The following is an 18,600-nucleotide window of genomic DNA, read 5'->3' as shown; positions in this document are numbered from 1 at the left end:
CATTGAAAAGCAAAGTGAAAGAAAATCACTTTAAAAAATAAAAAAAGTCATTGACTTTTCAAGGTTGTATAAAATGAACCACAGAGACTGGCTTAGTCGGTAGAGTACGCTGGTTTTCGATGGCAGAGTTGTGGGTTCGATTCCCACAGGGATCGGTGCGAAGTCTCTCTGGCAAAAGAGTGTCTGCAGAGCGACTCAAAATGTAAATAAAGATGTTCCCATGTATCCTAGAGCTGTGTCTTTCTCGCGCCTTTTAAAGCTGGTCTCTAGCCTAAAGTGTTGCAGAGTTATCAATTCTATATATTTATATAATCTGGTATGGGGGGGGCATTAGCCACTGGAATGGCCGAGTTATTGACAAATATGGAACACAAGGGCTAGATGGGTGCTGTAAATACAATCAAGACGGTGACATGGCAGAGTTGTTCGTTTGGCACTGTTGATCAGCACACTTTTGAATTAAACTTTTCACGCCTGAGTTCCAAATATCTCTAACGGTGACGAGGGAGTGGGTAGGATGAGGGAGTGGGTAGGATGAGGGAGAGGAGAGGGTGATGAGGGAGTGGGTAGGATGAGGGAGTGGAGAGGGTGATGAGGGAGTGGAGAGGGTGATGAGGGAGTGGGTAGGATGAGGGAGTGGAGAGGGTGATGAGGGAGTGGGTAGGATGAGGGAGTGGGTAGGATGAGGGAGTGGGTAGGATGAGGGAGTGGAGAGGGTGATGAGGGAGTGGAGAGGGTGATGAGGGAGTGGGTAGGATGAGTGGGAGGGTGATGAGAGTGGGTGATGAGGGAGTGGGTAGGATGAGGGAGTGGGTAGGATGAGGGAGTGGGTAGGATGAGGGAGTGGAGAGGGTGATGAGGGAGTGGGTAGGATGAGGGAGTGGGTAGGATGAGGGAGTGGGTAGGATGAGGGAGTGGGTAGGATGAGGGAGTGGAGAGGGTGATGAGGGAGTGGGTAGGATGAGGGAGTGGGTAGGATGAGGGAGAGGGTAGGGTGATGAGGGAGTGGGTATGATGAGGGAGTGGAGAGGGTGATGAGGGAGTGGGTAGGATGAGGGAGTGGAGAGGGTGATGAGGGAGAGGGTAGGGTGAGGGAGTGGAGAGGGTGATGAGGGAATGGGTAGGATGAGGGAGTGGGTAGGATGAGGGAGTGGAGAGGGTGATGAGGGAGTGGAGAGGGTGATGAGGGAGTGGGTAGGATGAGGGAGTGGAGAGGGTGATGAGGGAATGGGTAGGATGAGGGAGTGGGTAGGATGAGGGAGTGGAGAGGGTGATGAGGGAGTGGGTAGGATGAGGGAGTGGGTAGGATGAGGGAGTGGAGAGGGTGATGAGGGAGTGGGTAGGATGAGGGAGTGGGTAGGATGAGGGAGTGGGTAGGATGAGGGAGTGGAGAGGGTGATGAGGGAGTGGAGAGGATGAGGGAGTGGAGAGGGTGATGAGGGAGTGGGTAGGATGAGGGAGTGGAGAGGGTGATGAGGGAGTGGGTAGGATGAGGGAGTGGGTAGGATGAGGGAGAGGAGAGGGTGATGAGGGGAGTGGGTAGGATGAGGGAGTGGAGAGGGTGATGAGGGAGTGGAGAGGGTGATGAGGGAGTGGGTAGGATGAGGGAGTGGAGAGGGTGATGAGGGAGTGGGTAGGATGAGGGAGTGGGTAGGATGAGGGAGTGGAGAGGGTGATGAGGGAGTGGAGAGGATGAGGGAGTGGAGAGGGTGATGAGGGAGTGGGTAGGATGAGGGAGTGGAGAGGGTGATGAGGGAGTGGGTAGGATGAGGGAGTGGGTAGGATGAGGGAGTGGGTAGGATGAGGGAGTGGGTAGGATGAGGGAGTGGAGAGGGTGATGAGGGAGTGGGTAGGATGAGGGAGTGGGTAGGATGAGGGAGTGGGTAGGATGAGGGAGTGGGTAGGATGAGGGAGTGGAGAGGGTGATGAGGGAGTGGGTAGGATGAGGGAGTGGGTAGGATGAGGGAGAGGGTAGGGTGATGAGGGAGTGGGTATGATGAGGGAGTGGAGAGGGTGATGAGGGAGTGGGTAGGATGAGGGAGTGGAGAGGGTGATGAGGGAGAGGGTAGGGTGAGGGAGTGGAGAGGGTGATGAGGGAATGGGTAGGATGAGGGAGTGGGTAGGATGAGGGAGTGGAGAGGGTGATGAGGGAGTGGAGAGGGTGATGAGGGAGTGGGTAGGATGAGGGAGTGGAGAGGGTGATGAGGGAATGGGTAGGATGAGGGAGTGGGTAGGATGAGGGAGTGGAGAGGGTGATGAGGGAGTGGGTAGGATGAGGGAGTGGGTAGGATGAGGGAGTGGGTAGGATGAGGGAGTGGAGAGGGTGATGAGGGAGTGGGTAGGATGAGGGAGTGGGTAGGATGAGGGAGTGGGTAGGATGAGGGAGTGGGTAGGATGAGGGAGTGGAGAGGGTGATGAGGGAGTGGAGAGGATGAGGGAGTGGAGAGGGTGATGAGGGAGTGGGTAGGATGAGGGAGTGGAGAGGGTGATGAGGGAGTGGGTAGGATGAGGGAGTGGGTAGGATGAGGGAGTGGGTAGGATGAGGGAGTGGAGAGGGTGATGAGGGAGTGGGTAGGATGAGGGAGTGGGTAGGATGAGGGAGTGGGTAGGATGAGGGAGTGGAGAGGGTGATGAGGGAGTGGGTAGGATGAGGGAGTGGGTAGGATGAGGGAGAGGGTAGGGTGATGAGGGAGTGGGTATGATGAGGGAGTGGAGAGGGTGATGAGGGAGTGGGTAGGATGAGGGAGTGGAGAGGGTGATGAGGGAGAGGGTAGGGTGAGGGAGTGGAGAGGGTGATGAGGGAATGGGTAGGATGAGGGAGTGGGTAGGATGAGGGAGTGGAGAGGGTGATGAGGGAGTGGAGAGGGTGATGAGGGAGTGGGTAGGATGAGGGAGTGGAGAGGGTGATGAGGGAATGTGTAGGATGAGGGAGTGGGTAGGATGAGGGAGTGGAGAGGGTGATGAGGGAGTGGGTAGGATGAGGGAGTGGGTAGGATGAGGGAGTGGGTAGGATGAGGGAGTGGAGAGGGTGATGAGGAGTGGGTAGGATGAGGGAGTGGGTAGGATGAGGGAGTGGGTAGGATGAGGGAGTGGAGAGGGTGATGAGGGAGTGGGTAGGATGAGGGAGTGGGTAGGATGAGGGAGTGGGTAGGATGAGGGAGTGGGTAGGATGAGGGAGTGGGTAGGATGAGGGAGTGGAGAGGGTGATGAGGGAGTGGGTAGGATGAGGGAGTGGGTAGGATGAGGGAGTGGGTAGGATGAGGGAGTGGGTAGGATGAGGGAGTGGAGAGGGTGATGAGGGAGTGGGTAGGATGAGGGAGTGGGTAGGATGAGGGAGAGGGTAGGGTGATGAGGGAGTGGGTATGATGAGGGAGTGGAGAGGGTGATGAGGGAGTGGGTAGGATGAGGGAGTGGAGAGGGTGATGAGGGAGAGGGTAGGGTGAGGGAGTGGAGAGGGTGATGAGGGAATGGGTAGGATGAGGGAGTGGGTAGGATGAGGGAGTGGAGAGGGTGATGAGGGAGTGGAGAGGGTGATGAGGGAGTGGGTAGGATGAGGGAGTGGAGAGGGTGATGAGGGAATGGGTAGGATGAGGGAGTGGGTAGGATGAGGGAGTGGAGAGGGTGATGAGGGAGTGGGTAGGATGAGGGAGTGGGTAGGATGAGGGAGAGGGTAGGGTGATGAGGGAGTGGGTATGATGAGGGAGTGGAGAGGGTGATGAGGGAGTGGGTAGGATGAGGGAGTGGAGAGGGTGATGAGGAGAGGGTAGGGTGAGGGAGTGGAGAGGGTGATGAGGGAATGGGTAGGATGAGGGAGTGGGTAGGATGAGGGAGTGGGTAGGATGAGGGAGTGGAGAGGGTGATGAGGGAGTGGGTAGGATGAGGGAGTGGAGAGGGTGATGAGGGAGAGGGTAGGGTGAGGGAGTGGAGAGGGTGATGAGGGAGAGGGTAGGGTGAGGGAGTGGAGAGGGTGATGAGGGAGAGGGTAGGGTGAGGGAGTGGAGAGGGTGATGAGGGAATGGGTAGGATGAGGGAGTGGAGAGGGTGATGAGGGAGTGGGTATGATGAGGGAGTGGAGAGGGTGATGAGGCAGTGGGTAGGATGAGGGAGTGGAGAGGGTGATGAGGGAGAGGGTAGGGTGAGGGAGTGGAGAGGGTGATGAGGGAATGGGTAGGATGAGGGAGTGGAGAGGGTGATGAGGGAGTGGGTATGATGAGGGAGTGGAGAGGGTGATGAGGGAGTGGGTATGATGAGGGAGTGGAGAGGGTGATGAGGCAGTGGGTAGGATGAGGGAGTGGAGAGGGTGATGAGGGAGAGGGTAGGGTGAGGGAGTGGAGAGGGTGATGAGGGAATGGGTAGGATGAGGGAGTGGAGAGGGTGATGAGGGGAGTGGGTATGATGAGGGAGTGGAGAGGGTGATGAGGCAGTGGGTAGGATGAGGGAGTGGAGAGGGTGATGAGGGAGTGGCTAGGGTGAGGGAGTGGAGAGGGTGATGAGGGAATGGGTAGGATGAGGGAGTGGAGAGGGTGATGAGGGAGTGGGTATGATGAGGGAGTGGAGAGGGTGATGAGGCAGTGGGTAGGATGAGGGAGTGGAGAGGGTGATGAGGGAGTGGGTAGGGTGAGGGAGTGGAGAGGGTGATGAGGGAGTGGGTAGGATGAGGGAGTGGAGAGGGTGATGAGGCAGTGGGTAGGATGAGGGAGTGGAGAGGGTGATGAGGGAGTGGGTAGGATGAGGGAGTGGAGAGGGTGATGAGGCAGTGGGTAGGATGAGGGAGTGGAGAGGGTGACGAGGGAGTGGGTAGGATGAGGGAGTGGAGAGGGTGATGAGGGAGTGGGTAGGATGAGGGAGTGGGTAGGATGAGGGAGTGGAGAGGGTGATGAGGCAGTGGGTAGGATGAGGGAGTGGAGAGGGTGACGAGGGAGTGGGTAGGATGGGGGAGTGGGTAGGATGAGGGAGTGGAGAGGGTGAGGCAGTGGGTAGGATGAGGGAGTGGAGAGGGTGATGAGGGAGTGGGTAGGATGAGGGAGTGGATAGGATGAGGCAGTGGGTAGGATGAGGCAGTGGGTAGGATGAGGGAGTGGGTAGGATGAGGGAGTGGGTAGGATGAGGCAGTGGGTAGGATGAGGCAGTGGGTAGGATGAGGCAGTGGGTAGGATGAGGGAGTGGATAGGATGAGGCAGTGGGTAGGATGAGGGAGTGGGTAGGATGAGGGAGTGGAGAGGGTGATGAGGGAGTGGGTAGGATGAGGGAGTGGAGAGGGTGATGAGGCAGTGGGTAGGATGAGGGAGTGGAGAGGGTGATGAGGGAGTGGGTAGGATGAGGGAGTGGGTAGGGTGATGAGGGAGTGGGTAGGGTGAGGGAGTGGAGAGGGTGAGGGAGTGGGTAGGATGAGGGAGTGGAGAGGGTGATGAGGCAGTGGGTAGGATGAGGGAGTGGGTAGGATGAGGGAGTGGAGAGGGTGATGAGGGAGTGGGTAGGATGAGGGAGTGGAGAGGGTGATGAGGGAGTGGGTAGGATGAGGGAGTGGAGAGGGTGATGAGGCAGTGGGTAGGATGAGGGAGTGGGTAGGATGAGGGAGTGGAGAGGGTGATGAGGCAGTGGGTAGGTTGAGGGAGTGGAGAGGGTGATGAGGGAGTGGGTAGGATGAGGGAGTGGAGAGGGTGATGAGGGAGTGGAGAGGGTGATGAGGGAGTGGGTAGGATGAGGCAGTGGGTAGGATGAGGCAGTGGGTAGGATGAGGGAGTGGGTAGGATGAGGCAGTGGAGAGGGTGATGAGGGAGTGGGTAGGATGAGGGAGTGGAGAGGGTGATGAGGGAGTGGGTATGATGAGGGAGTGGAGAGGGTGATGAGGGAGTGGGTAGGATGAGGGAGTGGAGAGGGTGATGAGGCAGTGGGTAGGATGAGGGAGTGGGTAGGATGAGGGAGTGCGTAGTATGAGGGAGTGGGTAGGATGAGGGAGTGGGTAGGATGAGGGAGTGCGTAGGATGAGGCAGTGGGTAGGATGAGGTAGTGGAGTGGGTAGGATGAGGGAGTGGGTAGGATGAGGGAGTGGAGAGGGTGATGAGGGAGTGGGTAGGATGAGGCAGTGGGTAGGATGAGGCAGTGGAGAGGGTGATGAGGGAGTGGGTAGGATGAGGGAGTGGAGAGGGTGATGAGGGAGTGGGTAAGGTGATGAGGGAGTGGGTAGGATGAGGGAGTGGGTAGGATGAGGGAGTGGGTAGGATGAGGCAGTGGGTAGGATGAGGCAGTGGGTAGGATGAGGGAGTGGAGTGGGTAGGATGAGGGAGTGGGTAGGATGAGGGAGTGGAGAGGGTGATGAGGGAGTGGGTATGATGAGGCAGTGGGTAGGATGAGGCAGTGGAGAGGGTGATGAGGGAGTGGGTAGGATGAGGGCGTGGAGAGGGTGATGAGGGAGTGGGTAGGATGAGGGAGTGGGTAGGATGAGGGAGTGGGTAGGATGAGGGCGTGGAGAGGGTGATGAGGCAGTGGGTAGGATGAGGGAGTGGGTAGGATGAGGGAGTGGGTAGGATGAGGGAGCGGGTAGGATGAGGGCGTGGAGAGGGTGATTGGGGAGTGGGTAGGATGAGGGAGTGGGTAGGATGAGGGAGTGGGTAGGATGAGGGAGTGGAGAGGGTGATGAGGGAGTGGGTAAGGTGATGAGGGAGTGGGTAGGGTGATGAGGGAGTGGGTAGGATGAGGGAGTGGGTAGGATGAGGGCGTGGAGAGGGTGATGAGGCAGTGGGTAGGATGAGGAGTGGGTAGGATGAGGGAGTGGGTAGGATGAGGGAGTGGGTAGGATGAGGGCGTGGAGAGGGTGATGAGGGAGTGGGTAGGATGAGGGCGTGGAGAGGGTGATGAGGGAGTGGGTAGGATGAGGGAGTGGGTAGGATGAGGGAGTGGGTAGGATGAGGGCGTGGAGAGGGTGATGAGGCAGTGGGTAGGATGAGGGAGTGGGTAGGATGAGGGAGTGGGTAGGATGAGGGAGCGGGTAGGATGAGGGCGTGGGAGAGGGTGATTGGGGAGTGGGTAGGATGAGGGAGTGGGTAGGATGAGGGAGTGGGTAGGATGAGGGAGTGGAGAGGGTGATGAGGGAGTGGGTAAGGTGATGAGGGAGTGGGTAGGGTGATGAGGGAGTGGGTAGGATGAGGGAGTGGGTAGGATGAGGGCGTGGAGAGGGTGATGAGGCAGTGGGTAGGATGAGGAGTGGGTAGGATGAGGGAGTGGGTAGGATGAGGGAGTGGGTAGGATGAGGGCGTGGAGAGGGTGATGAGGGAGTGGGTAGGATGAGGGCGTGGAGAGGGTGATGAGGGAGTGGGTAGGATGAGGGAGTGGGTAGGATGAGGGAGTGGGTAGGTGGGTGTGATCATGTCACTATAATTGCATAATGGAACTTGTACGATATTTGTATGTGAACTGCAGTCCAATCAGAAGCCTTGTTCAGTAACCACCTGACCTGTTTAGTCGCCGGTGAACCATGTAGCCATTGAGGGCAGCAGTGTCGATCAGATGGAAAACATATCGTCTCAGACCACATTCCTAGCTGTGTATCATGTCCGCCTTATCCACCGCCCCCTATTTTGAGGTTATAGTCAAGCACACAGTCTGATTTGATACAGTGATTTGGACAGTGGAGAGGACTTGGTTGCTGTATGGACAGTGGAGAGGACATGGTTGCTGTATGGACAGTGGAGAGGACATGGTTGCTGTATGGACAGTGGAGAGGACATGGTTGCTGTATGGACAGTGGAGAGGACATGGTTGCTGTATGGACAGTGGAGAGGACATGGTTGCTGTATGGACAGTGGAGAGGACATGGTTGCTGTATGGACAGTGGAGAGGACATGGTTGCTGTATGGAGAGTGGAGAGGACATGGTTGCTGTATGGACAGTGGAGAGGACATGGTTGCTGTATGGACAGTGAGGAGGACATGGTTGCTGTGTGGACAGTGGAGAGGACATGGTTGCTGTATGGACAGTGGAGAGGACATGGTTGCTGTATGGACAGTGGAGAGGACATGGTTGCTGTATGGACAGTGGAGAGGACATGGTTGCTGTATGGACAGTGAGGAGGACATGGTTGCTGTATGGACAGTGAAGAGGACATGGTTGCCCTATGGACAGTGGAGAGGACATGGTTGCTGTATGGACAGTGGAGAGGACATGGTTGCTGTATGGACAGTGGAGAGGACATGGTTGCTGTATGGACAGTGGAGAGGACATGGTTGCTGTATGGACAGTGGAGAGGACATGGTTGCTGTATGGACAGTGAGGAGGACATGGTTGCTGTGTGGACAGTGAAGAGGACATGGTTGCCCTATGGACAGTGGAGAGGACATGGTTGCCGTATGGACAGTGGAGAGGACATGGTTGCTGTATGGACAGTGGAGAGGACATGGTTGCTGTATGGACAGTGGAGAGGACATGGACGTCTCGTTGTCATGCCACTTTACTGCCAGCTGTTGACCGTTCTCCTTGAACTCCACCCCCCTTCTGCATCTTCCTGTTCCTGCTTCCGACATCCCCTTCCTGTTCGACTGGACTGTTGGAGAGCAGATGCTGGAAGAGTGTGGGACTTTTGCACCAATTGTCCACACATACAAAGTGTGTCCCTTGCTGAGATGAGGAGCCAGCATGGTCATCACCACGGGCCCGGACACCCCAAGCCCCTCATAATGTTGGATGTCAGTGGTGGACCCTGTGTAAACTATAATGTCCCGGACAAATCCTGTCTTCACGTCGCACATGACAAAGACCTTGACCCCAAAACCTATGCCTTTTTTGTTGACGGGCTGGCAGTAGCCTTGTTGGTGGCAGTAGCCTTGTTGACGGGGTGGCAGTAGCCTTGTTGACGGGATGGCAGTAGCCTTGTTGACGGGGTGGCAGTAGCCTTGTTGACGGGGTGGCAGTAGCCTTGTTGACGGGCTGGCAGTAGCCTTGTTGACGGGCTGGCAGTAGCCTTGTTGACGGGGTGGCAGTAGCCTTGTTGACGGGCTGGCAGTAGCCTTGTTGGTGGCAGTAGCCTTGTTGACGGGGTGGCAGTAGCCTTGTTGACGGGGTGGCAGTAGCCTTGTTGACGGGATGGCAGTAGCCTTGTTGACGGGCTGGCAGTAGCCTTGTTGACGGGCTGGCAGTAGCCTTGTTGACGGGGTGGCAGTAGCCTTGTTGACGGGGTGGCAGTAGCCTTGTTGACGGGGTGGCAGTAGCCTTGTTGACGGGCTGGCAGTAGCCTTGTTGACGGGGTGGCAGTAGCCTTGTTGGTGGCAGTAGCCTTGTTGACGGGCTGGCAGTAGCCTTGTTGACGGGCTGGCAGTAGCCTTGTTGACGGGGTGGCAGTAGCCTTGTTGACGGGGTGGCAGTAGCCTTGTTGACGGGCTGGCAGTAGCCTTGTTGACGGGCTGGCAGTAGCCTTGTTGACGGGCTGGCAGTAGCCTTGTTGACGGGATGGCAGTAGCCTTGTTGACGGGGTGGCAGTAGCCTTGTTGACGGGGTGGCAGTAGCCTTGTTGACGGGGTGGCAGTAGCCTTGTTGACGGGCTGGCAGTAGCCTTGTTGACGGGCTGGCAGTAGCCTTGTTGACGGGCTGGCAGTAGCCTTGTTGATGGGGTGGCAGTAGCCTTGTTGACGGGGTGGCAGTAGCCTTGTTGACGGAGTGGCAGTAGCCTTGTTGACGGGGTGGCAGTAGCCTTGTTGACGGGATGGCAGTAGCCTTGTTGACGGGGTGGCAGTAGCCTTGTTGACGGGGTGGCAGTAGCCTTGTTGACGGGGTGGCTAAGAAGGGAGTTGCAAACATAGCATCTGTGCTCCGGTATTCTCTCAGGAAGTTCTTCTTTACTATCCCCATGAGAAGGACTGTCACCAGGAAGGTATACATTTCACTAATTGTGGTTGTCCCCCCCCTACTCCTGGCTCTCTCTTCTCCTGTAGCTCCAAGGCATCGTAATTGGTCTCCTCCACTATGTCTCCCACCAGCTCCTCTGTCAGAGACAGATTGAAGCACTCTGCCTCAGAGGGAAATGGCAAGGGGTGTTGCAATCCCTACTGGGACTCATCAGAGCAAACAGCAGGGCCAGGAAGGGTGAAATGGCTGGCGGCTTTCCAGCTACCACAGACCTCCCGTACTTCATCCACTGTCGGTCTGCCTCCATCACCACCAGCATCTTCAAAGGGACCTGGGACTTCGTCAGTGGGCAAAGGGTCCTCAGATTCAGGGTTCTCAAATGGCTATAAGCTTGGGGGGCCAGCTCCTCTCTGTCACTGTCAGAATTTGATTTCTAACTTTCAGACTCATTGTCAGAATTGTAAAAAAAAAAAAATATCCAGAATTTCCGGATTTGTGAGTTGGCTTCTTTTGAAAGACATTGTTAAATGCTACAGCTTAGCTCACTGGCTACATACATAAACAACAACACTGAATGGCTCAGAGTGGACCGTGTTTGTTCAAAATGGCGACGGTGTTTGTTCAAAATGGCGACTGTGAAAAAAGGTGTGGCTAGCTCAAACGCTAACTGTTGCGTCAATTGTAACTGGACATTCTAAATAAGCATTCTAATCACAACAGTTTGAGTGTACTTTGTAGATTGCTCACACCTGTGGCTAGCTCTTACCGTAGCTTGGACTATGGAGTAGCTAGCTAGTATTGCAAAAGCCTATTGCATGTATTGTAAGGTAACAGTGTGACAATTTGCCCAAAGTTTGGTGTTAGTTTTGTGGAGACAACAAAAATGTAGGAACGGCATTTGGAACGAGAGCTAACGTAAGCTAGCTTCTGTGTCGAGGTCAGCTGTTGTTGTCTGGCCCTAGCTAGCTAGCTAATGGCTGAAGTAATTTGTGTAAAAACCTTTCATAACCAAATATAGATATCTACCATTCTATGCCTGTTCATTAGCTACCTAGATTTCAGCTGACTGATGCTAGCTACATAGCTAATCAAAATATATTTGAGCATTTTTGATTAACCTCAGCTTGAATTCCACCATGTAGCTAGCTACAATCTTAGAAAAAAGGTGCTATCTGGAACCAAAAAGGGTTCTTTGGCTGTCCACATTGGAGAACCTTTTGAAGAACCCTTTTTGGTTTCAGGTAAAACCCCTTTGGGTTCCATGTAGAACCCTTTCACAGAGGGTTCTACATGGAACCCAAAAGGGTTCTCCAATGGGAAGAACCCTTTTGGAACCCTTTTTGTATCTGCAGTAGCCTAGGTTGGTTCTCATCCACTTCTTATGATTGGTAGTCTCCTGTAGTCTCCTACTTGTCCGATGCCTAGATATTCAGCTGTAGCCTCCTACTTATCCGATGCCTAGATATTCAGCTGTAGTCTCCTAATTATCTGATGCCTAGATATTCAGCTGTAGTCTCCTACTTGTCCGATGCCTCGATATTCAGCTGTAGTCTCCTACTTATCCGATGCCTAGATATTCAGCTGTAGTCTCCTACTTATCCGATGCCTAGATATTCAGCGGTATCTCCTACTTGTCCGATGCCTAGATATTCAGCTGTAGTCTCCTACTTGTCCGATGCCTGTAGTCTCCTACTTGTCCGATGCCTAGATATTCAGTTGTAGTCTCCTACTTATCCGATGCCTAGATATTCAGCTGTAGTCTCCTACTTGTCCGATGCCTAGATATTCAGCTGTATCTCCTACTTATCCGATGCCTAGATATTCAGCTGTAGTCTCCTACTTGTCCGATGCCTAGATATTCAGCTGTAGCCTCCTACTTATCCGATGCCTAGATATTCAGCTGTAGTCTCCTACTTGTCCGATGCCTAGATATTCAGCTGTAGTCTCCTACTTATCCGATGCCTAGATATTCAGCTGTAGTCTCCTACTTGTCCAATGCCTAGATATTCAGCTGTAGTCTCCTACTTATCCGATGCCTAGATATTCAGCTGTAGTCTCCTACTTGTCCGATGCCTAGATATTCAGCTGTAGTCTCCTACTTATCCGATGCCTAGATATTCAGCTGTAGTCTCCTACTTCTCCGATGCCTAGATATTCAGCTGTAGTCTCCTACTTATCCGATGCCTAGATATTCAGATGTAGTCTCCTACTTGTCCGATGCCTCGATATTCAGCTGTAGTCTCCTACTTGTCCGATGCCTCGATATTCAACTGTAGCTCCTAATTATCCGATGCCTAGATATTCAGCTGTAGTCTCCTGCTTTTTGTCTGATGCCTAGATATTCAGCTGTAGTCTCCTACTTATCCGATGCCTAGATATTCAGCTGTAGTCTCCTACTTGTCCGATGCCTAGATATTCAGCTGTAGTCTCCTACTTGTCCGATGCCTAGATATTCAGCTGTATCTCCTACTTGTCTGATGCCTAGATATTCAGCTGTAGTCTCCTACTTGTCCGATGCCTAGATATTCAGCTAGGTCGGGGATAAAAATGTACTTTCCCCCCCGAATGCTAACAACCCTGTTCAACATCTGGTATGTGGCTCTCGGTAACAGCCGGCTTGCTCATGATGAGAAGCAGGGAGTGTGTTGTGTACTTCCAATCAAGGTGATTAGTACATTTTCATCTATGTTGTTGTCATGATGATAAGGAAATGTTAATTTAACACTGAGCTTCAACGAAAAGCCTGCTATTGTCGCACTGAGCAAATATTTTAGTATCCTAGTAGCTAGCTAGTTGATGAATTCTTTGTTGGTCTATATTAGTAACATATCTTATTCATTGATGGTTATAAAAAATGTAAAACTGCTAATGTACTCACAAAGTAGCTGTTGAAGCTGTCGCCAAACTCAAACATGCTGGCTCTGGTCTGGTCAGACATGCTGGCTCTGGTCTGGTCAGAGAAGGACCTTGGTACAGCATAGCTCTGCTGGGAACCTGTGCCTGTAAACACACACACACATCAGACATAACGTGATTGTGTGGGGTTTCTGTATCTGTGTGTGTGTGTCTCTCACCTGTGTGTGTCTCTCACCTGTGTGTGTCTCTCACCTGTGTGTGTCTCTCACCTGTGCCTGAGGTAGCTATAGTGTTACAACGAGGTGCTCTGGGATTGTTGCCTCTTCCTCCCTGTCCTTCTCCTCCTCTACCTCTTCCTCCTCCATAGCTCCTCTCTGGTTCCGAAGCAGACCGGTGGAGTGAGGCCGACAGAGTGGCCAGAGAAGACACCTCGGCTGGGGCAGAGACCAGGGGCTTGGGGGGGCGTGGTGGAGGGGTGGAGGAGTCACCCTGACCTGGTGTGGGTGAGCTGGGGGTGGATGGATGGATGGATGGAGGGAGGGAGGGAGGGAGGGAGAGAGAGAGGCACAGAGAGCAACACAGAGAGCGAGAGAGAGACATAGAGAGAGAGAGCGAGAGACAGAGAGCGAGAGACAGAGAGCGAGAGAGAGACAGAGACAGAGAGACTAATTAGCAACAAATGAACAATCAATCAAATCAATCACAGACATCTCACTAAATACATAAAGATGAATGCTCTATTTTTAAGACGCTCTGGATAAGAGCAAACAATATGTGTAAACAGTAAACAGTAAACAGTAAACAGTTAGACTGTTAGAATAGTTGCTAGTTTAAAAAAAGAAAAACACAAAACAATAAGTGCTCACCTTGCGGTAGGAGTAGAGGAGGGTACCTGGTAAGTGGTGTTGCTATTAGCATTCAACCTGTGTGATTTACTGTTTATAGTGCTTATCCCTGTGTTGAAGACCATGTCATGACAGATGGGAGGGAGAGACACAGCCTGCAGCTGGAGGGAGTGTTTTCTCGGGTGGGGGGACGGGTGACCCCTAGTCCAGCCCCTATGGAGTTCAGGGGTTAACACGCTGTCCTGCGATTGGCTAAAAGTGTTGGTCTCCGTGGTGACGGCCCAGGGGCCGGTGTGGGGGTGATGGGGGAGGCCTTTAGCGAGGGAGGAGGGTGAGGAAGAGGAGGAGGAAGAAGAGGGAGGAGGCCAGTGGGATGGGAGAGTGTTTTCATTGTAGTCTGTTGTGTCAGAGGAGGTGGAGTGGTAGAAACTACCTGGAGGCCTGAAACAGAGAAATACAAACCAGGAGGACTATTATTCTGAAACACTTTTATTTTGAAATTAAGTAATTCTGTAACAAGACATTATCAACATGATTTTGATAACTCTCTTCTGACAAGTGACTTGTGTGTGTTTGTGTATCTGTATGTGTGTGTGTGTATGTGTATCTGTATGTGTGTATGTGTATCTGTGTATGTGTGTGTGTATCTCTATGTGTGTGTGTATTTGTGTGTGTATATATGTGTGTGTATCTGTATGTGTGTATGTGTGTGTGTATATGTGCGTGTGTGTGTGTGTATTTGTATGTGTGTGTGTGTGTGTGTCACAGGAGGCTGCTGAGGGGAGGAGCATCATAATAATGGCCGTAACGTAGCGAATGGAATGGCATCAAACACCTGGAAACCATGGAAACCACGTGTTTGATGTATTTGATCCCATTCCACTGATTTCCGGTCCAGCCATTACCACGAGCCCCGTCCTCCCCAAATTAAGGTGCCACCAGCCTCCTGTGGTGTGTGCGTGCTTCGGTCTGTCTGTGTGTGTGTGTGTACAGGTGTGTGTGTGTACAGGTGTGTGTGTGTGTACAGGTGTGTGTGTGTGTGTGTACCTGTGTGGTGTCTTGCTCTGGCAGTGTGACAGCCACAGGTACTCTGTTCCGTCCTCCTGACTGCTAACTGATTCCAGGTGAGGCGGGGCCATGACGGTGGTCGCCGTGGAGACGGGGGCGTGGCCTGTGGTGACTGTGACTGTAGGGGTTTGGGCGGTGACGGTGTGTCTATCTGAAAGAGTAAAGATGGCTGGAGAGTTTTTATAGAAACTATGTTTTTGTCTCTAATCTGGACTCTACCAGAGCTGTTCAATGTCGGCCCTGGAAACTTCCGTCCTGGAGGGCTGAAAAAAAACTTTTTTTTGTTGTTGTTTCAACCTGGTAGTTAATTGCACTCACCTGGTGTCCCAGGTATAAATGAGTCCCTTGTTAGAAAGAGATGATGAAAACCAGACGTGTTTGGGTCCTCCAGGACCGACACTGAACAGCCCTACAGATACTTCTGGTGGCACTGTGTCCATGTAACAGCAGTGCATAGTTCTACTCTGGAAACTCTGTTTAGTTTCTGTTTACTCTAGAGTCTCTGAAAACTCTGTTTAGTTTCTGTTGACTCTAGAGTCTCTGAAAACTCTGTTTAGTTTCTGTTTACTCTAGAGTCTCTGAAAACTCTCTTTAGTTTAGTTTCTGTTTACTCTAGAGTCTCTGAAAACTCTGTTTAGTTTCTGTTTACTCTAGAGTCTCTGTTTACTCTGTTTAGTCTCTGTTTACTCTAGAGTCTCTGGAAACTCTGTTTAGTCTCTGTTTACTCTAGAGTCTCTGGAAACTCTGTTTAGTCTCTGTTTACTCTAGAGTCTCTGGAAACTCTGTTTAGTCTCTGTTTACTCTAGAGTCTCTGGAAACTCTGTTTAGTCTCTGTTTACTCTCGAGTCTCTGGAAACTCTGTTTAGTCTCTGTTTACTCTAGAGTCTCTGTAACTGTATCTCACACTCTCTCTCTAATTGTATACCGTTTAATTTAACGAGGCTCAGTCAGTTAAGAACAAATTCTTATTTACAATGAGAGGCTTCCGGGGAAACAGTGAAAGTGGGGTTAACTGCCTTGTTCAGAGAGCAGAACAACAGATTTTTTTTTATCGTGTCAGCTCAGGGATTCAATCCAGCAACCTTTCGTTTACTGTCTCAACGCTCGAACCACTAGGCTACCTGCTCTAACCACTAGGCTACCTGCTCTAAACACTAGGCTACCTGCTCTAACCACTAGGCTACCTGCTCTAATCACTAGGCTACCTGCTCTAATCACTAGGCTACCTGCTCTAATCACTAGGCTACCTGCTCTAACCACTAGGCTACCTGCTCTAATCACTAGGCTACCTGCTCTAACCACTAGGCTACCTGCTCTAACCACTAGGCTACCTGCCTCTAACCACTAGGCTACCTGCTCTAATCACTAGGCTACCTGCTCTAATCACTAGGCTACCTGCCTCTAACCACTAGGCTACCTGCTCTAATCACTAGGCTACCTGCCTCTAACCACTAGGCTACCTGCTCTAATCACTAGGCTACCTGCCTCTAACCACTAGGCTACCTGCTCTAATCACTAGGCTACCTGCTCTAATCACTAGGCTACCTGCTCTAACCACTAGGCTACCTGCTCTAATCACTAGGCTACCTGCTCTAATCACTAGGCTACCTGCTCTAACCACTAGGCTACCTGCTCTAACCACTAGGCTACCTGCTCTAATCACTAGGTGTTACGTTCCCCAGTTTATGTGTTGTAGTTTGTGTTTGCATGTGTTTATTTCAGGAAATAGCTTCCGGAAATCCTTCAAACAGCTGATTGGTCGACTCCAGGGCTAATTGTAGAGCTGACCCCGCCCCCTCGTCAAGACGCAGCTGTCTCCAATTACACATTCCTTCAGAAGCTATAGAAAAAGCCAGTGTTCTGGTCAGGAGGGAGATCTTTTTGTAGAGATCTTTTTGTAGAGATCTTTTTGTAGAGAAATTTTCTGAGAGATTTTGCTAGAGGTTGATTTTGCTGAGAGTTGGTATATTTTGTGAGTTTGTTGCTCAGATAGAGCTTATTTGATGTCGTTTGTTTGAAAATTGTTTAATATTCTGTTTCATTTGTTCCCAGGGGGAGAAGGGGAAGGCACTTTGGGAGTGCTTAGGCAAGAGGCCCGCGGGCATACATATACCCGTAGCATATTCGCTGTCTAGGCACACTAGGTAAGACCTGGGCGGACCACCCCCTGTATTTTGGTTAGGGCACCAGGAGGTGCTAAATTAGGTAAGTAGTGGGTAGGCAGGTAAGATAGGAGAGGGGGAGGTTTTGAGATTTACTTTCTTTGCTTTGGTTCCGTCCAGCCCCTTTCCCCATATTACCGTGTAAAGAAATAAAGTCCTTGTAAACGGTACCACATTCTGCTTGTTGTCATTTTTACTCGCACCTACAGTCCATACCTTTTTCGCTTCACAGAGAGTTTAGTTGTAGCAGGGTGTTGCGTTCCCTCTTCATAGAGGCGTGCGTAACACTAGGCTACCTGCTCTAACCACTAGGCTACCTGCTCTAACCACTAGGCTACCTGCTGTAATCACTAGGCTACCTGCTCTAATCACTAGGCTACCTGCTCTAACCACTAGGCTACCTGTCTCTAATCACAAGGCTCTAACCACTAGGCTACCTGCTCTAACCACTAGGCTACCTGCTCTAACCACTAGGCTACCTGTCTCTAATCACTAGGCTCTAACCACTAGGCTACCTGCTCTAACCACTAGGCAAGCTGCTCTGACCACTAGGCTACCTGCTCTAACCACTAGGCTCTAACCACTAGGCTAGCTGCTCTAACCACTAGGCTAGCTGCTCTAACCACTAGGCTAGCTGCTCTAACCACTAGGCTACCTGCTCTAACCACTAGGCTACCTGCTCTAACCACTAGGCAACCTGCTCTAACCACTAGGCTCTAACCACTAGGCTACCTGCTCTAACCACTAGGCTCTAACCACTAGGCTACCTGCACTAACCACTAGGCTACCTGCTCTAACCACTAGGCTCTAACCACTAGGCTACCTGCTCTAACCACTAGGCTCTAACCACTAGGCTACCTGCTCTAACCACTAGGCTACCTGCTCTAACCACTAGGCTACCTGCTCTAACCACTAGGCTCTAACCACTAGGCTACCTGCTCTAACCACTAGGCTCTAACCACTAGGCTACCTGCTCTAACCACTAGGCTCTAACCACTAGGCTCTAACCACTAGGCTACCTGCTCTAACCACTAGGCTACCTGCTCTAACCACTAGGCTACCTGCCTCTAACCACTAGGCTACCTGCCTCTAACCACTAAACTAACTGCCTCTAACCACTAGGCTACCTGCTCTAACCACTAGGCTACCTGCCTCTAACCACTAGACTACCTGACTCTAACCACTAGACTACCTGCCTCTAACCACTAGGCTACTTGCTCTAACCACTAGGCTACCTGCTCTAACCACTAGGCTACCTGTTCTAACCACTAGGCTACCTGCCTCTAACCACTAGGCTACCTGCTCTAACCACTAGACTAACTGCTCTAACCAGTAGGCTACCTGTTCTAACCACTAAGCTACCTGCTCTAACCATAGGCTCTAACCACTAGGCTACCTGCTCTAACCACTAGACTACCTGCTCTAACCAGTAGGCTACCTGCACTAACCACTAGGCTACCTGCTCTAACCACTAGGCTACCTGCCTTAACCACGAGGCTAGCTGCTCTAACCACTAGGCTACCTGCTCTAACCACTAGGCTACCTGCTCTAACCACTAGGCTACCTGCCTCTAACCACTAGGCTACCTGACTCTAACCACTAGGCTACCTGCTCTAACCACTAGGCTACCTGCTCTAACCACTAGGTTACCTGCTCTAACCACTAGGCTACCTGCTCTAACCACTAGGCTACCTGCTCTAACCACTAGGCTACCTGCTCTAACCACTAGGCTACCTGCTCTAACCACTAGGCTACCTGCTCTAACCACTAGGCTACCTGCCTCTAACCACTAGGTTACCTGCTCTAACCACTAGGTTACCTGCTCTAACCAC

At 52.1% G+C, this 18,600-nt stretch overlaps 1 pseudogene; it reads right to left on the bottom strand.

The window, feature by feature from the left end:
• LOC135574230 (GRB2-associated-binding protein 1-like) overlaps positions 1 to 18,600 on the bottom strand; it is a 109,429-nt pseudogene that overhangs the window by 20,926 nt on the left and 69,903 nt on the right.

Source organism: Oncorhynchus nerka, linkage group LG12 (assembly GCF_034236695.1).
Source record: "Oncorhynchus nerka isolate Pitt River linkage group LG12, Oner_Uvic_2.0, whole genome shotgun sequence".
Classification (NCBI taxonomy): domain Eukaryota; kingdom Metazoa; phylum Chordata; class Actinopteri; order Salmoniformes; family Salmonidae; genus Oncorhynchus; species Oncorhynchus nerka.
This window is presented reverse-complemented; position numbering and strand designations above follow the sequence as displayed.